Raw genomic sequence first — 13,902 nt, forward strand, 5'->3', positions numbered from 1 at the left:
AAAAAAAAAACTATGTAATTGGCCATCTAAGATGCAACAATTAGTCTCTCTTCATCTAGAGCAAATAAAACAAAACAGGGTGATTTTGTTGAGTCTCTTTTAAGTAATTCACTAGAAAAGAGCTCTGTGGTGTAGTAAATTACTTAGTGTGACTTTTCTACCCATAAGTCTTTGTAAACTCAGTGGTGGAATGAGTAACTGAGGAGTTCTTGACTGTAAATGTTATCCACCTGGAGTATTTCTGTTGGGCATGGCACAATGCAATGTTCTGGGAGGCTCACTCTCTCTCAGGTGCTTAGAATTCTGATGTTAGGATTGGTTGGTTTGGCCACTCTGCCAGGCTCAAAAGGAGGCCTCCTGAAGGCAGAACTCTCTCTCTCTCTGACTGCTGGCAGAGGAAGGATGTACCTCTGAGAGACACGTGCTGGGGAAAAGACACAAGAGACATGCAATGCTGAGAGAGACACCGAGGGACACGCACTGCTGGGAGAGAGATTGTGAGAGATGGCGGACTGGGAGAGAGACTAAGCATTTTTCCTGAACTTGAATTGTAGTCTGGTGCTTCCCTAATAAACCCCATAATCTGTGAGTTCTGTGTGACCACTACAGTGAATTATTGAACCCAGGAGAGAGGTGGTGGGTGCTTTGAGAGGAAGGGCTGGAGGGAGGCAGCATGTCTGGCCTTACAGTAATAGGCCTTGGGCTATTGATGGTGATTATGTCTTCCTCTTATGGGTTTAGAGGAGGTCAGAACATGTGGCCACCTTGCCCTTTTAGCAAGCTCCCGTGGGTGAAAAATACAAACAAGATTTGATGGAGACATCAAGTCTTTCATGGTGAAAAGACTGTTGATACTATTAGTATGTTTGTTAAGTAGAAGGTATATCTGGGGTTTCCAGCTTGAGGTGTGGTGAGGATTCATAGATTTGGGAAGTTAGACTGAGTAGGAATATATGTGCAGTCTGAAAAACCTTACATATTCTTACTATAGAAAAATAAACTTCATCACAATCTTGACTAGAGAAGATATACTGATCAGAAAGGACAAAAGTATTTGGAGGAAGACCTAATATTCATATGGATTAAAAATAAATATTATGACACAAGATAAGTGTATAATATGATAAAAGGTACTATTCCTATTGCATTCCATAAGTACAATGCTTAGGTAAATTTAAAAATGAGTATACATGTGTTCTGGTTATCTAGTGCCACTCTGACAAGAATACTCCACAAATGGAATGCCTTAACAAACAGGAGTTTATTCTCTTACAGTTCAGGAAGCTAGAAGTCCTCCAGGCTTCAGGGGCTGTGTCAAAGACCCTCAACCTCGGGCTTTCTCTGCCTCTTGCTCCCAGCCCACTGAAGCTAGAGGCATCTCTTCACTCAGGCAGCTACTTGCTGCTAAGTCTAACAAGCCCAAGGTCAACAAATAAAATGGCACAGTCCCAATGTTACCAAACCAAATGGCAGGTCATTAACTCAAGTCCATTGTAAGTCCCAAGGGCGACAGAGCATGCCAGGCTGCTGAACAATGACATGGCTACATGCAGGATCCAAGCATGCCTTAAGCTAGAGACCATTCCCAAAGCTGTTTCTTATATATGGGAAGCAGACCATATACCCAAAGCAGCTACTCAGCTGCTCACAGTAGATTCTGCCATGGAGTTAATTACCATTCTCACCATGGGGAGTAACTGCGTTCAGCTGCCCAGCCACTCAACCAGGCCTAGCCAAGTTGACACACAAACTTAACTACAACATGTTGTCCTTTATTATAGTTTAAGGTATAATTGATGTATCATAATGTATTTATCCATCTATCTATCCATATTTTTAGAGTGTGCAATTTGATGAGTTTTGTTGTTGTTGTTGTTTGCCGTCGAGTCAGCCCCGACTTATAGCGACCCCTCCTTGGGTTTCCAAGTCAGTATCACTACAGAAGTAGATTGTCCCATCTTCCTTCTGAGGAGTGGCTGGTGGGTTTGAACTGCCAGCCTTCTGGTAGTAGTCAAGTGCCTTAGGCACTACGCTACCAGAGTTTTAACATATGTTTATAACCATGAAACTATCATCACAGTTAAGATAATGAAAATATTCATTACCTTTATGTGTTTTCCTTGTGCCCCTTTCTCTCCCTCCCTATCTCATCCCTATTTCCAGGAGTTCACTGATCTGCTTTATGTCACTGTGGACAAGATTACATTTTCTAGAATTTTATGTAAATGGAATCATGCAATATGAATTATTTTTATTCACTTATGAATTTTTAAAAAAATTCACCCATGTATGCATAAATCAACAGTTCATCCCTTTATGTTTATTCTTCTACTTATTGATTTCAGTAATTTCCAGCTTGAGGATATTACAAATAAAACTCTTGTATTTGCTTACAAGCCTTTGGGTACATGGTTTCATTTCTACTGGCTGAATACTTGAGTGGAATGGCTGGGTTTCATGGCAGGCATATGCAAAACTTCTTCAAGAAACTGCTAAATTGTTTTCCAAAGTGGTTGTACTATTTTATTTTCCACCAACAGTGTATTAGAGTTCCGGAGGATGCAAAGTCCTTGTCAACACCTCAGAGCAGGCATATATGTGCATATATTGTGCAAAGAATTTTTTAAACTACTTGAGACAAGCTCTTGCATCTGAGTACTGTCAAAACTTTATTCATAGAGAAAATTTCACAGTAGCTCTTAGGAACACACTGTGAATTATTGACTAGTTAGGATATAAATGTTCAAATTTTATAAAGGAACAAATCATTCTTTCTTTCCTTTTTTTTTTTGTTTTTTTGTTTTTGCTATTAGTTGCAATAAATCTACCAAAGATGCAAATTATGGCCATTTCTTTGTTTGTTGCAATATGAGATGAAAAAGTAGAAGAAGAATGTTCCTTCCTCAAATGTTAGAGACAACCTCTAAAAATGCTGCTATATCTGAGACTATGTCATAACTATTACAAGAATATCAGTTGGATTAGGAAAAATATTTACAGTATGCAAAGATAGTGTTACAGCAATTTGGGTTTATAACTGGGATTCTTACTGAAAATTGGAGGGGAAAATGTGTTTTTATTAATGCATTTAGTGTTCCATTCAGATCCAAGCATCAGCTTCCAAACTTACCTAGCAATGAAGGAGATAGCTAACAACAAAACATTATTATGTTCCAGACAGCTTGCCAAATGAAAATATGTTTGTGTGAATGGATGATCTAAAGAATGCACCTGACACTAGAATGTAAGCACCATGAAGCTGGATACTTCATTTTCTTTGTCTCTATACTCTGAGCATCTAGAATAATGCAGAGTACAGAGAAGGTGTACAATCAATAGTTTTTAATGAATTAATGAAAGATATCAGAAAAAGGAGGAGTTCTGGTGCTATAGTACCTAAGGCATTTGACTGATAAGCAGAAGGCTGTCAGTCCAAACCCACGAGCCACTCCTCAGAAGGAAGGTTGGGCAATCTACTTCCGTAGTGATACTGCCTTGGAAACCCAAGGAGGGGTCACTGAGACGGATCCGCTCTATGGCAGTGTGTTTTTTTTTAATCAGAAAAAGGGCAAACTGTTTCAAAGCTTTACAGAATATACATTTGAATGGCTTTGGCAATTATAGATGTGCTATTATAAGAAAGGACCTCAACTTTAAGGAGCAGGCATCAGCATTGTTTCTCAAGCTTTTGCACTCCAAATTCAACTATGGATTCAAAATTTGGTATTACACCGGTTATTAATGCCCTTGACTTGATGAAGATCCCCAAGACAAGGCTCTTAGTGGGGTTTCAAAGGGTAAAAATCAGTGTGAATTGGAGTTTTTGTTTAAAAATATCCAATCTGGAAAGTTGTTCTATAGTCTTCCTGTTGTTCCATCTTGGCCAGAAACTTGAGAAAAGTGTTCAGAGGCTGGTTGTCAAATTTGACTTACAGATAATAGCTTTGGGTAAGAGAGTGTCTCATTATACGCAAAACCAGTAAGCAAGCCACATTTGTTGTCAATTCTTGTTTATCGGCATACATTTTTAAACTGGATGTCTAACACCTCTGCTTGTGAAAGCAGAGTGGAATAACGGGCTTGCCCTAGAAAACTACATACAACAACAACAAAAAGTATATCCATGAAATCTTGTCATGAAGTAGACTCAATTCTCACATCTACAATATGTGTTTAAAATATGTGTATACGTACATATATATTTTTAACAATCAAAATCAAAACCTGGCTTCCTTTATTTAAGTCATAATTTTTTATATTTATTACTATTTCAAGTAACATTAAAGGAGATTATTTTGAAGATCTAGGAAACATTCTAAAGACTCAATAAATAAAATTATTAATTTGTTTCACTATATACTTCTAGGAATGCTGTGATTTCCTAGCACATCTGGACTATGATGCATTCCTTTTTCTCTCACCATCACCTAACACAGTATTTGGCACTGAGCAATAGGCTTGTGATGAATGTTTGAAGAAATTAAGGAATAAATGATGGAAGAATAGGTGAACAAGTAATATTCCTTTCAGATTTTGCAGAACATTATGAATAATATAACAGCAGTATGTGGAACAAGTCACCTAATTTTCTTTTAAGAACCACAATCATCATTTTATTACTCATTAGCAATGAAATGATTCAAAAACTTCTCTTAACATTGTGGAAAAAAATGTAACCAATGCCAAATATCACAATCTTGCAATTAGCATAAGAAGTAGTAAAATCAGTTAAGTAACAAATATTGAGGAGCTGTCAAGGCCTTTTCGTATGTGGTAGGAATCAATAGGAAACCTAATGAGGAAGAAACCAAAATCTCTAAGGAATCATTCTCTATCAAACTCAGAGTTACTGTGAACCAATATACCAAGATCCAAACCCATCTAATAGATGTGTGTGTATGTGTATGACTCAATCTAAATTCAAAAAAATATGAAGAAGTTTAAGACAAGACCACATTAGTGACAGAAGCAATGCCATACTTAAGCTTCTCCTGGAGAAAATCAAAGCCATTGTTTACCCTGACTCCAGAGGCCCAAACTAGCAAGGTTTCTCGCCTTTAGTCTCCAGGCAATGTTGTTGGCTCTAAGTGTCCTCTATTCTTTGGAGGCAGTGATGGTGATGAAGAAAGATGTATGACTAGCTGGCACACAGAACTTATGTCAAGAAGATTCTCCCACCCATCAATGGGTGGGTTCCCAGCCAATTAAGGGCCATGAGAATGTCCAAAATCAAAGCATAAAAGCATTCACTAAAGCACACTCTATCTATTACTGAACACTGATATAAAAAGCATGGGTTAAAATATATAGTTAGGCTTTCATTTTCAAAAGAAAGAAAGAACAGTGTAAGAATGTATGGGAAAATTTCCAATTAATATTGAATATTCATCTTACTTTGAGAAAAAAGAAAATAAGAATCACAATAAATATGCTTAAGGTTATTGAAGATGAATGGTTCAGGATAACTGGTACATGTAAAAAAAATTAGAATTTCGTTTTTTATATTGCTCAAGATAACCTGGGAAATAAAAAAAAAAGGTAATAGTTTTATGCCTAGTGTTATCTGACTGTTGTGATACTAAACAATATAAAACAGTTGAGTCAATAATAATGAAATCTCTGATTTTCTGAGCATGTTTTGGAGTAAATTATCCAAAGAAAATACACACTGGTGAGTATAGGTGCCTCTGATGAACCATAAAATGTATAACTGGGAAAGATACCAAGGGGAACTCAGCCACTAGGAAGGCTGCTGTGCTTGACATTTCTCTCCTCTTAAATTGATACTCTAAGGACCTATATGACCCCTTTGAGTTTTCCTGACACAGCCCTGTCAGGGACACAAAGAATCAAGTGTTAGATCCAGGTGAAGGAGTCCATTACCAACTGTCTCAGATAGGATTCCAGCAAGAAGCAAAAGCAGTAGGAGGCATCAAGAGATTTATTGCAAGAAACTGAATTATGCATCTATAGGGCTGGCTAGACAAGTCAGAAGTCCATAGGGCAGGGCATCATATTTGTAGTTAGAACACTCAGACATGACATGAAGCTTCTGTCCACAGGTGGAATTCCTTTTTCGTTGGGGAAACCCAATTCTGTTTTTAAGACCTTTCCAATGACTGAATCCAAGACTTCAGATGAATTTCCATTACTGGAGGAGTTGACTAAATGATACCAAAAGCCTGCAGGACATTTTCTGAAAATATTAATTTAAAACTATTAATTTAAAATGTGGTATACTGTTTTGTTTCTTAACATCTGATAATCCAGAGACTGCCTTTATGTAAATATCATCAGAACATACTGTACAAGGCCATTGAGACTTTCAGAGGTACTAGGGCTTATTTTTATCCCAGAATCAATTAACTACAGTAAATAGAAAGCACCACTACAAATAAAAGAAAATATGCTAGATAAATATTAGATTAAGAGGCACTGATGAATCAGTTAAGACCACATGTTTTGTCATATGCTTGTGTCTACAGATTTCATTTTTACCAATATTATAATCAAAATGATCTTACTAAAATTATAATTTGAGCTTCTGCTCAAACCCAAAAAAACCAAACTCACTGTTGTCAAGTTGGATCCAAGTCATAGAGACGCCTCCTTGTATTTCCAAGGCAGTATCGCTATGGAAGTAGATTGCCCAATCTTCCTTCTGAGGAGTGGCTGGTGGGTTTGAACCACCAGCCTTCTGGACAGCAGTCAAATGCCTTAGGCACTACGCCACCAGAGCTCCTACACTATTATAAAAATATTTAACTTGGGAAGTTTGTAACTTCTTTGTGCCTTAATTTTCTCTGTCAAACTATGTGAACTTGATCGCTAGGATAACTGCAATTCTGATGTTGGTTTATCCATCTGCTTTAAGAAAAACAAAACTTAAAGATCTATGAACACATAAGTGACAGTAACATTTCCCTAAACAAAATTAGCTGAATCATTCTCTTGGGCCTTAGTACATCTAGAAAATCTTCCTCCTCTCATCATATTGTTTCATGATAAAGCTCTTTTTCACTCCCAATCAGAAATTTTTACCACTTGGGTTATCCACTAAAGGTTATATATTGGTTTCTGGTTCAACAGCTATGAAGAGAAACAAAGACTGTTTTTTTCTTCATCTATCTGCCCTCGTGTCTAAAATTAGACTAATATTACCTTTTCTAAAGGGTTATTGTTTCCATGGGCGTTGATTGTGAATCCAGGTAAAATGAAATCCCTACAACTTCAATCTTTTGTCCATTTATTGTGATGCTGCTTATTGGTCCAGTTGTGAGGATTTTTGTTTTATGTTGGGATGTAATCCATACTGAGACTATCATCTTTGATCTTAATCAGTAAGTGCTTCAAATCTTCTTCACTTTTAGTAAGCAATGTTGTATCATCTGCATATTTCAGGTTGCTAATGAGTCTTCTTCCAATCCTCATGCCACATTCTTCTTCATATAGTCCAGCTTCTTGCATTATTTGCTCAGCATACAGACTGAATAAGTATGGTGAAAGAATATAGCCTGACACACACCTTTCCTGATTTTTAAACCATGCAGTATCCCCTTATACTGTTCGAACAACTACCTCTTGGTCTATGTTACAGGTTCCTCATGTGCACAGTTAAGTGTTCTGAACTTCTCTTATTCTTTATAATGTTATCCATAATTTGTTATGATCCACACAGTCAAATGCCTTTGTATAGTCAATAAAACACAGGAAAACATCTTTCTGACATTCTTTATTTTCAGCCAAGATCTATCTGACATCAGCAAGGATATTCCTTGTTTCCCATCCTCTTCTAAATCCAGTTTGAATTTCTGGATCTGATAGTCTGAATTTGAGATCCCTGTCAATATACTGTTGCAACCATTTTTTAATTATCTTCAACAAAATTTCCTTATCTATGATAAATTATATTATTCAATAATTTCTGCATTCTGTTGCATCAACTTTCTTTGGAATGGGCATAAATATGATTCTCTTCCAGGTGGTAGGCCAGTAGCTATCTTCCAAATATTTGGGCATAAATGAGTGAATACCTCTAGCAATTTAATCAGCAACATCATGGTAAATGGAGAAAAATATTGAAGTTATCAGAGATTTCCTTTTACTTGTATCCAGTCAGTGTCCATGCAAACAGCAATCAAGAAATCCGACAATCTGTTGCACTGGGCAAATCTGCTGCAAAAGGCCCCTTTACAGTGTTAAAGAACAAAGATGCCACTTTGAAAACTCTGGAGTACCTGGCCCAAACCGCATAGGCAAGGGAGAACTGGGTTAATAAATAAGGAAGACCACAGAAGAATGGATGCATTTGAATTGTAGTGTTTGGGAAGAATATTGAAAATCCTGTCTAGAAAGAAGTACAGCCAGAATGTTCCTTAGAATTGAGAATGCCCGGACTTTCTCTCACATACTTTGGTCATGTTGTCAGAAAAGACCAGTCCCTGGAGGAGGAAAGCATGCTTGGTAAAGTAGAGGGTCAGTGAAAAAAGGGAACACCCTCAATGAGATGGATTGACATGACAAAGATTGTGAGGATGTTGCAGAACTGCGTAGTGTTTTGTCTACTGAACACAGGGTCACTGTGAGTCAGAGCTGACTTGATGGCACTGAACAATAACAACAGAAGTTTACTTTAAGGGCTTTTTAAAGGGTTACTGTTAAGTTCCAGTGAGATAAGTAAAAAATGTTGTAAATCATGAGGGATTGTACATATTTATGCTGCTTTTAACAAAAAGAAATATTAAGGTAGATTGCAAGTTAATCAGATATTGTATCTCCAGGTGCTAGTCACTCATTTCTACCCTTAGTTTTGGGAGAGTGACTACTGCAACTAATTGGTCTGCAGCAAATTGCTTCCTTTCCACCACAGACTACATATATGTTAGATTTCTTCTCAGTTCAACCCTTTTCTCATTAATTTCCTAGACCATTCCTTCCACATCTATCTCAGAGCGTACATAAGTGAGGGCTGAAATAGACAATGGAAAAACAATTCTACATAAGAAATAGATGTATCACTCACTCAAGATACTTCAGCTATTATCCTGCAGGAGATAATCCTAATATGGTCACCAGCATAACCAGAACAGAGTTCTGCTGAAGCCACTTGGTTCCCACTTCAATGCAACCACCAGAAGAGCAAGGGGTTTTGTCTGTTTTTTTGATTGTTGCATCCCAGTTGCTGGGACAGTGCCTGGCACATAGTAGATATTCAGTAAATATTTGATGAGTGCTTCCAGTATATTTCCTTAGCAATTTCTAAAAGGATTCTTTTTCACATAGCAGCCACCATTTACATAGTTATTTTCACCATGCAGTGTTAATCACTGGTTCCTCTTCGCTAGTACACTGAGAAAATGTTAAGGTACAAACTTGATCTTGATTTGTACCTGTATCCTTTGTCATGCTGGCTCTGCTCTGTCATCTGAGTCACCTCCTCTGTTTCTTTATCTGATGCTATCGCACACTAATATTGCCATTTCCTGGATTCCAAAGTGATATATAGAAAACTCCTTATTTTTGTACAGAAAATATCTCTGAAACAAATGTAACAAAATTTATTATCTGAAAGTTGGAAGATAGATCTATCTGCATGTCACAGTTTGTTCCACAGAACTCAAATATGAAAAACAAAAGGAATAACAACAAAAGTCCTGAATTAAATTTCTCTCTGGCACTGTCTCCTAATCCTGTTGGGATAATAACCTTCACAACCATAAAAATAACCCATTGATGTAGGTCAATGTTGATTCATGTTGTTGTTAGGTGCCATCGAGTCGGCTACAACTCATAGCAACCCTGTGTACAACAGAACAAAACACTGCTCTGTCCTGCACCATCCTCACAATCTAATATGCTTGAGCTCATGGTTGCAGCCACTGTGCCAACCTATCTCGTTGAGGTTCTTCCCCTTTTTCACTGACCCGCCACTTTACCAAGCATAATATCCTTTTCCAGGGACAGGTGCCTTCTGACAACACGACCAAAGTATGTGAGACAAAGTTTACCATTCTCACTTCTAAGGATCAATCTGGCTGTACTTCTCCCAAGACAGTTTTGTTCATTTTCGTGACAGTCCATAGTATTTTCAGTATTTTTTGCCAACATCACAATTCAGATGAATCAAATTTTCTTCAGTCTTCCTTATTCATTGTCCAAGTTTCATATGTATATGAGGCTATTGAAAATACCAGGGCTTGGGTCAGGTAAAACTTAGTATTCAAAGTGACACCTTTGCTGTTTAACAGAGGTCTTTTGCGGGATCTATGTGGGAGATCCTGGATAGAGTGGGAGAACAATATGGAACAAAACTCAAAATCATTAAAAAAGTAAATAAAAGGTGGTGGTGGAGGGACCAGGTTTGCTGCTCTGATAGAGCCTGATGGAACCACTGAGAGTATGGCTCCTTGCTGCCCTTCAGGTCTGGAATTGAATCCATTCCTATGGCTTCCAGACAAACAAAAGACAAGCATATGAGCTGAACATTTACATTAGGTAGATACTCTCCTTGGAGAGAACAATCATGGGAGAATAGAAAGGCTGTGTATGCACTGGGAGACAGCTTGGGGGCAGGAGTTCATTCAGGGAAGGACACAGGGAAGAGGTAACCATAGGGAGGAAGTGGGAAGGGAGCTGTTGCATTGTGGGAAATTGCAGTCAATGTCATGAGACAAAGTGTATGTGAGCTGCTGTATGGAAAGTGAATTTGCTTGGTAAACTTTCACCCAAATCACAACCTTTTTAAAAAAAAAAAAAAAATTAAAAAAAAAAAGAGGTCTTTTGCATCAGATTTGCTCAATGCAATTTTACTTGGATGTAGACTCCCGGTGACCCTATGAGACAGAGTAGAACTACCCGATAGGGTTTCCAAGGCTGTAAACCTTTATAGGAGCAGACTGCTACATCTTTCTCCTGTGGAGTGACTGGTAGGTTCAACTCCTGACCTTTCTTTCAGCTAGCAGATGAGAGCTGAACCACTTTGCCACCTGGGCTCCTCATAACCTTTACAGGTATTAATGAATTGCTGACCTGGAGGTCAACTGGTCATTTCTTTGGCCTACCACAATTGCTTAGTCCAGCATCGCCCTTCCCCCGAAGACCTGCCACCTATAGTAACAAAGTCAGTTCAGATAGTCAGCCTTCAATCCGGAACTCTTAATACCTGAAACCAAGAATATTTACCTGGTCCCACCTCTGGCCAGAACTGAGCATAGAGAATATTGCCAAGCTGCACTGCTACCTGCTTCCATCCCAGCACTACCCACTCCTCTACTTACCTCACTGAGGTAGAGGAAGTTTTAGCCAAGGTAAAGGATTCTTGCACTGAATGCCAGCCCAGCATGAACAAGAAGGGAGGATGACCTATGCAATATCTTGAAATTATTAGGTGGCTGATAAATGAAAAACTGAATTAAACATTGGCAATGTGTGTCAATGTCTAATTGCCAAAATGCAAGTAAAATGAATTTAGAACATATGAAGCAAACACTGCTACACCTACTTCATTACCTATTACGCTATTAACCTAGTAATTTTCTTCCCTTTTAATATTTCACAGATCTAAAATACTGAGAAAAAAAAAAAAAAAACATAGTAGTCAAATGCCTTCAAAACAAATACTATTAATGCCTTCTGTAAAAATATCTCCCACAAAGATATCTGCTGCAGTGACATAAGGTAAAGGGTATATTAGATCTCTTGAAGACTTTTCAAGCTGAGTGTTACCAAGAAGATCTTTCTCCAATATTCAGAAATCATTCTTGTTATGCACGTGTTTTTTTTTCTTTCACTATCTAACAGTCCCCCTAACTACAGTTACTTAAAAGAAAACCTTCTGCTGGCCACATTTCTGGAGTTCTCACAATTTGCCAGTTTTATGCTCATGCAGATTACCTAAATACATGCTTTCATGTAAAACTAGCACTGCAAGCATTTCAAATTCTGTAAGTTTATATTTTTTGATAGCCAAAACTTCTAATGTGTTTGAAATCTTAAAATGCACTTGAGTGATGTGTATATATATATATAGAGAGAGAGAGAGAGAGAGAGAGAGGACTTATTAAGCTAGAAAAATATTGGCTATTTACATATAGAAGCTATACATTTTTTAAATGTGTTACATAGTTCAATTATAAGCAGCAATTAGAGAGCTAAACAGGCCTTGCCTGGATTGTGAAAGATCTAATTCTACTGACCTACACCAGCGTACAGTAAATTCTCATTATTTGCAGTCATTGTGTTCTATAAAGCTTCTGTGAACACTAGATTAGTGAAATACTGAACCTTTGCTCCTAGGGGAAATTCAGGGTTAGGTTCCTGCGAGCCTCTGGTCACAATATTTTCACCAACCAATCAGGGCATAACCTTATTTTATGTGTGCATCTGTTTTACAACATTGTATTTATTGTGCAATTGTTGTTGACTTATTAACACTGAATTCACAGCAAACAGCCCTATGACTTTTGCCTCAATGGAGATTATTTAATACCCATATTATGTCTGAAGGTGTATCACAGCTCTCTTGCAGTTAGGAACACTATACAGCACTTCAGAACTACACTTGGGGGCTATTTTAAATGATGAAATCACCAACAACAACAAAAGAGAGAGAGAAACATAGCGCTAAACATATGCTGGCCAAAAGGACACTTGGTTACAGTATGAGAGCTAAAATAAGAAAGCAGAGCATCACCTTATTCAACTTCAGCTGAGACCATGCACATCTGATGACTCAAACTTTGAATGACCATAAGTGACTGTGAAGGAGTTGTGAATGTTGAGCTGAGTTACAAATAAATTTCGAGTAGGCAAATTCTCAAATACAGAATCTGAAAATAATGGGGATCAAATGTACATTTCTCTGGATGCTCACTCCCAAATCTTGCTTTTCAGGGAGAACCATGGAGCATAATCAGAATGTCTAACTGAGAACTTGAGTAACAATACTCAGGGTAGACTTCTGGATTACTGAATTAATATAAAAATGTTATCCCTTGAAACTAATAGCTGCAAAGAACTAACATTAAAGCATTCGGGCCCCTAGGGTGTAGCTAATGTTTTCATAAATCTTCAGATGAGAAACACATTACAACTACAAAGAAAAAAAGAGTATGTTCAATAAAATCTTCAGGAAGAGTTATCCTTCTGTTAAAAACATAAGGCAGATCCAAAAGGAAAGCCCAATGCTATAAGCAAGCCTTTGCTAGAAGTTTTTCTGCTCTCACTGCCTATTTTTACCCTTAGAAAAATTACTTGAAAGAAGTGGGGAGGAAAATAGTCTTCCTGTTAGCATTCTCTGTATATTGGCACAGTGGACGTTGTGGGGTAAAATCTATTGTAATGTAAATCTCTTACCTGTCAGAGTCAAATATGACAAGTTTGCTGACACACTCAACTGATTAATATCTAGAACTAGATCTCAGTTTGAGTGGTTTAGGCATAGAACAATATTTCAAAAACTAATGTTTTGAGAGAGGCCCCAAGGTAATATAGTTGTTGTTATATGCCATCGAGTAGGACTCAACTCATAGTGACCCCTCCTTGGATTTCCGAGGCAGTATCTCTATAGAACTAGATTGCCCCATCTTCCTTCCGAGGAGTGGCTGGTGGGTAATACAGTAGATAAATTAAAAACACATATACTTCTATCTTCACATTAGCAGATAAAGTAGTGCAATCCAGTTTTGAATGACAATATCACCATTACTTAAAAAGAAAACTATATAAAGTTTTTAATTGTAGAATCTAGGTGGAGGGTATATGGATTTTCACTGTGCAATCCTTTCAACATTTCTACATATTTAAAATTTTTCATAATAAAATGTTGGATGGTAGTGTTGGGAAGTAAGGCATATTCTATTGAGTTCAGTTTATATATATATATATATATATATATGGCTGCCA

The sequence above is a fragment of the Orycteropus afer genome, unplaced genomic scaffold (assembly GCF_000298275.1).
Source record: "Orycteropus afer afer isolate SDZICR_OR568_19922 unplaced genomic scaffold, OryAfe1.0 scaffold00071, whole genome shotgun sequence".
Classification (NCBI taxonomy): domain Eukaryota; kingdom Metazoa; phylum Chordata; class Mammalia; order Tubulidentata; family Orycteropodidae; genus Orycteropus; species Orycteropus afer.